Raw genomic sequence first — 8,084 nt, forward strand, 5'->3', positions numbered from 1 at the left:
TGTTCAGCTGTTTGAGGAAATACCAGACTGTTTCCAAAGTAGTTGCATCACTTTGCATTCCCCATAACAGTGTATGAAGATTCTAATTTCTCTACTATCTCCACAACACTTGTTATTTTCTGTCTTTCCGAGTATAGCCATCCCTGTGGGTAGGACACGGTGGTATTTCATTGTGGTATTGATTTGCGTTTCCCTGATGCTAATGGGATCAAGCTTCTTTTCAGGTGCTCATCGGCCATTTGTATGTCTTATCTGAAGAAACATCTATTCAAATCCTTTGTTTTTAAAATGAGTTCTTTTTCTTTTTATTGTTGAGGTGTAAGTCTTCTTTACATACTCTGGATACTAGACTTTTCTTATTAGATATATGATTTGCTCATACCGAACAACAAAGAGCATGTAGACAGGCTAGCAAAAGGAACTCTCATACACTGCAGGGAGGAATCTAAAACAGCATAACCACAACAGAAAGTAATTTGGCAATATTTAGAAAATTACAGATACCCATACCCTACAAGCAGCGATTCCAAGCCTAGGCGTTTACCTCAGCAAAATCCTTACACTTGGTAAAAACTAACATGGGTGGAACCTTGGTGGGGGAAAAAACATGAATGAAAATAGTAATCTAAGTGGAAAAGTCTCAGAAAAAAATCCACAAAGTATGATGCCATTTATATAAAGTTCAAAAACATGCAAAAGTAAACAATGTTGGGGGCAGGTTGTATACACATAAAATAAGTTTATGAAGAAAAGCAAAGAAATGATAGAATTCAGTGGTCACTTCTGAAGGGAAGGAAAGGGGGTGTCTAATCAGGAAGGGGCACACAGGTTTCAGTGGTGTGATAATGTTCTATTTTTTGAGCTTTATATATGCAAAGTACACCTTTTGTACATGTGACATATTTCATAAACATTTCTTTTCAGAAAGTTACACTGACATCTGAAGATCTCTCTAATATAGATACACACTGAAGAAGTTTCATTCCGATATACTTAATGCAGATGAAGAGTATTATGGTGAACCAAAAACTACATATAAACAATATTATCAATTACTTTTAACCCAACAAAGTGTATGCTTTGTAGAACTGAGAAGATGGATTCCCTGCCTTTTCCTGCTTCTTCCTATCTTTATGTAAGCCCCTCTTCCTGACCCAACCTTTATCACATTGATCTAGATTAAATACCACCTCCTCGAGGAGGTTCTGCCATGCAATCTATCAACTGATGGGTTCTCATCCTCCTCTCAATTTCCACGGTATTTGTATTACTTCAAGGCCCTCATCACATTATCCCTAGAATGCACGTGATTTAACTCTTCTGTCAAAGATAAGCACCTGAAGATCCAGAACACTGATTACGTCAGCCTGGAACATAGAAGACACTCAATTTTTTGTTGAGTACTGAATAATGAATGAATGAATGAATGAATGAATGAATGAATTGGAAAATCCAGGAATTTCAGAGAGAGGTGAGTAAAGATTTGGCCTACTTTTCTTTAAAACTCTCAAAAATTGAGTGATTAAATAATTATACTTCTTGATTCAAGAATTTCATCATTGAAATTCTTCAAGATATAATAAATACAAGATTAACAGTGGTCAGTTAAAATATAAAACATTTATAGTGCATACATTAGTTATTTTACATATTCACAGGGGGCCAAATCAAGGCATAATAACCTCCCGAAAGATTATTCACCATCAGAACAGTCCACTGCCTTAAAACATGTCTTAAAGTCAATCATATAACTGGAGGACAGGCAGAGTTGTATCTTCTATAGAAAAAAAAAAAAATAGTACATACCATTTCATGACCTAAATTTGTTACTTTTAGAAATTATAGCAACTTTTTCTTTTTTTTGCTTTCAGATATTTAAATTGTTTACCGGGGCACCTTGGTGGCACAGATGGTTGAGCATCTGACTCCTGGTTTCAACAGGTCGTGATCTCAGGGTCATGAGATGGAGCCCCTAATCAGGCTCCAGGCTCAGCATGGAGTCTGCTTAAGACTCTCTCTCCCTCTCCCTTTGCCCCTCCCTCCTCCTGTGCTTGCTCAAGCTCTCTCTTTAAAATAAATAAATATTTTTTAAATTTAAGAATTAAAAAAAAATAGGGGCGCCTGGGTGGCACAGCGGTTAAAGCGTCTGCCTTCGGCTCAGGGCGTGATCCTGGCGTTGTGGGATCGAGCCCCACATCAGGTTCCTCTGCTATGAGCCTGTTTCTTCCTCTCCCCCTCCCCCTGCTTGTGTTCCCTCTCTCGCTGGCTGTCTCTATCTCTGTCAAATAAAATAAAATCTTTAAAAAAAAAAAAGAATTAAAAAAAATAAAATTGTTTACCACCGAAAGTATAAACCTAAACATTATGTGCTTATGGCAGAAAAGACACTGCTTCATGGCGGGACCACGAGTGAAACAGAGCTGCTCCTCAAGAACTAGACACTACTGCTGATAACAAACAGGGAGTCTTGACGCGTTGAATCAATTCCTTCCTGTCTATGCATCTATAATTTCTCCCTGGAGCTAATTTAAGGAGACAAAAATGTTGAAGTAGGGTTGCCAGGTTTAGCAAATAAAAATACAGTAAGCCCAGTTAAACTTGAATTTTGGATAAACAGTGGATTTTTTTTTAGTAATGCATCCCTTATGCAGTATTTATACTAAAAACTTTTTCACTGTTAATCTGAAATTCAAATTTAAACTAGATTATCTGTATGTTATCTGGCTACCCTAACTGAAGCCAAAAAATGGAGCAGTAATCAATCCAATTTCCTCACTTTGTAGCAGAAACCGAGACCTAAAGAAAAGTGGTGACTTACCTAAAAGTACACCAAAAATTAAGGAAGTGAGTTTACTTTGAAAAGAGAAAACATATTCCACTAGGTCTCCTTGGGTTCCATTCATAGTCCTTTCAACCTCCAATTCTGGCTCACCTCACAGAAACACCAAGTGGTCAAGCTGTAAAAGGCTATGGTTTTCCTCTTTCAATATCAAACTTCAAGTTTCAATAAATCTCTTTATCAACCCTAGTCTTCTAAAACAAAAAACCAGGAAACTAAGCATTCCTCTTAACTTAAAAAAAAATCATCCTGATAATTTTTGGTCTACAGACCACTTCATATTGTTTATACATTCACTCACTATATGAAACAGGACCTCCTTTTCTCCTAAATCCAGGGTTTCAAAATATGTAATATGTTCATGTTATTCCATGACTCTAATGACTTTAAGTCATGTACTCTCCCAACTTACGTATTTTTCAGAGGAAATGTCCTAATCCATTCAGTTGGGTCTAAATAAAAGGTCTTCAAAAAGTCTTCCACTCCCATTCTATACCTGAGCAACCAGGCCAGCAATGAGCATTAGGTCTCACTATTATAAAGACACACTTACATCCCTTGGGCCCGGAATGCAAATAAAGATGGAAACAGGTCCATTGGAAGCTTGGGGGCCTTTTCCAAGTTTCTATATGCGAAATATACTAATTGTCTCTCTAATTGTATGACATACGGTTGAACAAAGTTGAAGGAAAAATAATAGAAAACTCCACATAAGCAAAAGATTCATCTTCTAGAACCTGTCAAATTAACAAACACAGAACACTTCCTCAACAGTGTAACAGTGCTTCTCAACCTGTGATCCCTGGGGGCCCTTAGGGGTATTGCAGTGGAACAGGAAGACAGCGAGGCAGACAAAGGTTTCTATTTTCTTTCTTTTTTTTTAAACTAATTGGGCTTCCAGAGGAGGTTCTACGAAAGGTTTCGTTGCATCAGAAAAGCCTGAAAAAAAGCAACATAAACCACCACGACTTTGTATAGTAAGTTTTCTATTAAAAACTTCTCCCAGGTGAACAAGAATCCAAATCGTGTCAGATGAAAAATTTAAAGACAAACAGGAACTTAGCAATTAAAAGACAAATATCTACCTAAGTTTTCCCTCTGGCAGCTTCCAAAGTATGCAGGTCTCTCTCGCGACCACACACGTCAGAAGTGGAAGGTCCTCACAGATCACCTAGTCCAGACAATCATTGCAGCCGTGGAAACTCGGGCCAGGGCCAGGGCTGAGGCTGACTTGCCCAAGGTCTCACAGCCCGCAAGGGCCGGACTTCAACTGGGACTCCACGCTGGCAGCCCCAGGCCCTCAGCGCCCGACGGATCCTGCGGCCCCCGGCTCGGCCCGGCCCCAGGGGCAGTCTCGAGCAGCCGGAACGGAAGGGCCCACAACCCGGGGTCGCAGCCGCCTTTCGGCCGGCTCCACGCCAGGGCCGCGACCCCGGAAGCTGCAAAGCCCTGGCCTCGGCGGCCGCCCCCGCCCAGCCCACCTGTCGCGGGCTGCACAGCCGGCAGCCACACCCCCTGCCGGGGCCGGGGGCCCAGCTGGCCTTGTCGACGGTGGACAGCAGCGACTGCAAGCGGCGTGAGGTACGCCCGTCCCCAGGCCGCAGGAGTTACCTCAGGTGGGCGCTGAGCTCGCGGCTGGTCCGCCCCGGCCCGCCCAAAGCATGCCGGACACCAGGATGCGGCAGGCCCGCAGCTCGGCCGCCACCGGGCCTGTTTACACCCCTCCGCCGGAGGACGCCACTGTCCCGTCACGTGACATGCGCGTCACGTGTTCGCCCGGGGGCGGAGGTTGTGGAGGTGTTGCCCGGCAACGACGGCGCGCTAAGGGGCGGGCGGGCGAGCGAGCGGCGGCGGCGGCGGCGGCGGCGGCGGCGCGGTCGTTCTGCCTTCCTGGTCTGCGAGGTGCAGAGGCGAGAGCCGATGGGTGGGACGGGGTCCGAACCTGGAAGGGGAAACACCCCCATCGCTCCTGCTTCATCCCTGTTCACCCCCGGGCCTGACCGCTATTTTTATTAGTGCTTTGAAAGGAGAAGGGAATTAGTTCAAGTATTCTGATGTTGAACTTGGAGAAAAAAATGGAAATACTTGCAAACGAAGGCAGAGCGTTTGTTTAGCTTAAGGAACACTTGTGTTTACTTTCGCTCCCTAATCTGGAATGAATGGCTATTACACAGCCTACCCCACCCTGACTCCCATCCTAGAATGGGTGTGAGGAAGGCTTACGGAACTTCCAACTTTTATTTTAAATTATATCTTATTATAATTATCATGAGAATTAGTCTTTGTGTAAATACAAACATATCTAAATAAATATTTGATTCAGCATTCAGGTTTTGTCCACGTCAAACTTTATTGATTATAGTTGATACTTGTTTTTAGTAACTATTTCTACCAAGCTGTTTTCCTCCAACAGACTTTACAGAAGTTTCAGCCACTGCCAATTTCCCCCATAATATACATTATAAATTGCATAAAAGACTAATAATTTGTACTATGTTTTAATAAATTCATGAGAGAATTGTAAGCCAATATCTTCAAATATTCCAGAATTGTTCTGTTGTCCAGGAGTGATCTAGTGAATAGTTAATTCCTCCATACAATCCTGATCATTTTGCATACAGGGCTAAGAGCAAACTGAGTGGGCTCAAAATATCCTTCAGGTCTGTGCAAGGTCAAGCAGCCTCTTCATGAACACACCTAAAATGCAACATCACAAAGAGTAGAAAATACAGTGATGAGTTTTCTCCATGCTCATCTTTTACTATGGAAAAGAGGTTACAAGGTCAGTTGCCACAACCTGCTTGACTTTTTCTGCTGCTTCTGGCAGCAGATGTTCCGTGAAGGCGGGAATAGTATCTTTTACTGGTATACCTTATGCCTAGACCATGCCTGAGAAGCAAAAAGTTGGCTAATCTATGGCTTGTGGATCTGTAGGAAGTGGCAAAGACTCTTCACATATCCAAAGGGATCTGTAAGTTAGGCAGTACTCATGAAGACAATGCTAGGATAAGTCCTGGCTCAGCCATTTCTATCTAGGCAATTTAACATTTCTGAACCTCTTCATCTATCTAAAAGAAAGATAGTACCTACTGCATAGTTATGAAGATGAAATGAAATAATGCTGGCACAGCCCTTTAAAGTGCCCAATACCTACAGTGCTCAATAAATGTTAACCATATATGACCTTTGGCAAGAGGGTAGTGATATAGGAGGTCAGAGTCCAGAGGGAAAGGCAACTAACAGCTTGAATGGGTTCAGGATCTGGCTCTGGACTCTTGCCACCTGGGCTGGAGTTGAGCATTGCCAGCAAGGAAACTAAGCACAGCCATAAAGAAATCTTTGCATTTAGAATGGAAGGCTACGCATAAGCGAATTGCTCATGGGTAACCAGGTCTTCACTCCAAGGGAAGCACTGGCCTTATGGCAGCAGGTTAATCCCACATCCTGTTGGTGGTGATGGGGACTCCTAGTTTACTACCTGTCCACTGCTTCAGCCCACATAGGAAAATTGCCTGCCGTCTCCTAGAGCTTGTGGGAAGGAAAGAAGTCATCACCAAATGGCTGGACGTTATCTAGTTTTTCAGTTAGGGTTTCACTGCAAACAAAATGCATTGGTAGGTAGGATAAGATATACTATAATTATTACTATAATTATATATGACTCTATAACAGCATATCATCCAACACAGTGGGTATACTAGGGTTCTTACTAGAGTGATGAATGTAAGGAATAACAGGAGACTTGCAAACGGCGAAAGAGGTGAATAATAACCTGCTAAGGTGTTACAAAGCTATGATGTGGTAGAGCCACCCTCATATTTATGTCTCCTGATTCCAAGTCTAAATGCCTTTTCCTTTTTACTAATAACCATAAAAATGTGGTTTGGCCTTCCTATGCTATGCTAAATGACAGTCTTGCTTCACATAGTATTTGTCATATTTCATAAGTAGAGCCAACAGGATATTCAGATTGATTAGAGGTATTTGTAAAAGAACAGAGTGAAGGATGACTCCAAGGTTTTTGGCCTGTACAACCAAAAGAATGGAACTGTCATTTACTTAGATGAAGAAAGGTGTGAAAATTAATAAAAGGGGAGGGCACATATTGCATGGTGCACTGGGTGTTATACACAAATAATGAATCATGGAACATTGCATCAAAAACTGGGGATGCACTGTATGGTGACTAATACAACAAAATAAAAATTATTAAAAAGAAAGAAAGAAAGAAAATTAATTAAAGGGAAACCTCACTAAAATGGAGTTGGGAGGCCAGAAGAGGGAGCTCTTGTGCCATACCACTCCTTGTCAATTACCAGAAAAATTATCAACTACCCTAAGAAAGGATTAACAGGAAAGAATTATCAATTACAGGTCCTGATAGGAAAAGATGTACAGTGCCTCTCCTATAAGAAACTGACTATGCCAGCAATTCAGCCAATAAGAAACCCTTATCATCCTGAATTCTTTCTTTTCTCCAATGGACTTTTGTTCAAAAAAGCCCCTCCCAACTTCCTTCATCTCCATAAAATAATGTTCCTCTCTTTTGTTAGACTACCCTAAGGTTTTTGCTATACCTTGCTTCTCCTGAATTGCAATTCTCTGCATTCCCAAATGAATTCATTTTTACTCGTAAAATAACTTTTATTTTTCTTTAATAATATTTTTTACTGTTAGTCACCATACAGTACATCCCTGGTTTTTGATGTAAAGTTCCATGATTCATTACTTGCGTATAACACTCAGTGCACCATGCAATATGTGCCCTCCTTAATACCCATCACCAGCCTATCCCATACCCCCCCCCCCTGAAGCCCTCAGTTTCCCAGAGTCCATAGTCTCTCATGGTTCCTTCCCCCTTCATTTTCCCCCTCTTCCTTCTTCCCTTTCTTCTCCTACCGATCTTCCTACTTCTTATGTTCCATAAATGAGTGAAACCATATGATAATTGTCTTTCTCTGTTTGACTTATTTCGCTTAGCATTATCTCCTCCAGTGCCGTCCATGTTGCTGCAAATGTTGTGAAATCGTTCTTTCTGATAGCTGAGTAATATTCCATTGTATATATGGACCACATCTTCTTAATCCAGTCATCTGTTGAAGGGCATCTCAGCTCCTTCCATGATTTAGCTATTGTGGACATTGCTGCTATGAACATTGGGGTGCATATGGCCCTTCTCTTCACTACATCTGTAACTTTGGGATAAATACCCAGTAGTGCAATTGCTGGATCATAGGGTAGCTCA

The 8,084-nt window shown here is 41.7% G+C and overlaps 1 protein-coding gene across 5 annotated transcripts in view; it reads right to left on the reverse strand.

Moving 5' to 3' along the window:
* MARCHF8 (membrane associated ring-CH-type finger 8) overlaps positions 1-4,604 on the reverse strand; it is a 131,902-nt gene extending 127,298 nt beyond the window's left edge. Inside the window, exon 1 of one of the 5 annotated variants that reach the window (XM_008696185.2) lies at positions 3,925-4,604. The gene's annotated coding sequence lies outside the window, so the exon portion shown is untranslated. The remainder of the gene's footprint in view (positions 1-3,924) is intronic. The other 4 variants (XM_040623885.1, XM_040623883.1, XM_040623884.1 and 1 more) reach the window with 4 other exon arrangements.
* Between the last annotated feature and the right edge of the window lie 3,480 nt (positions 4,605-8,084).

This window comes from Ursus maritimus, unplaced genomic scaffold, assembly GCF_017311325.1.
Source record: "Ursus maritimus isolate PB19 unplaced genomic scaffold, ASM1731132v1 scaffold_7, whole genome shotgun sequence".
NCBI classification, from domain to species: Eukaryota; Metazoa; Chordata; class Mammalia; order Carnivora; family Ursidae; genus Ursus; species Ursus maritimus.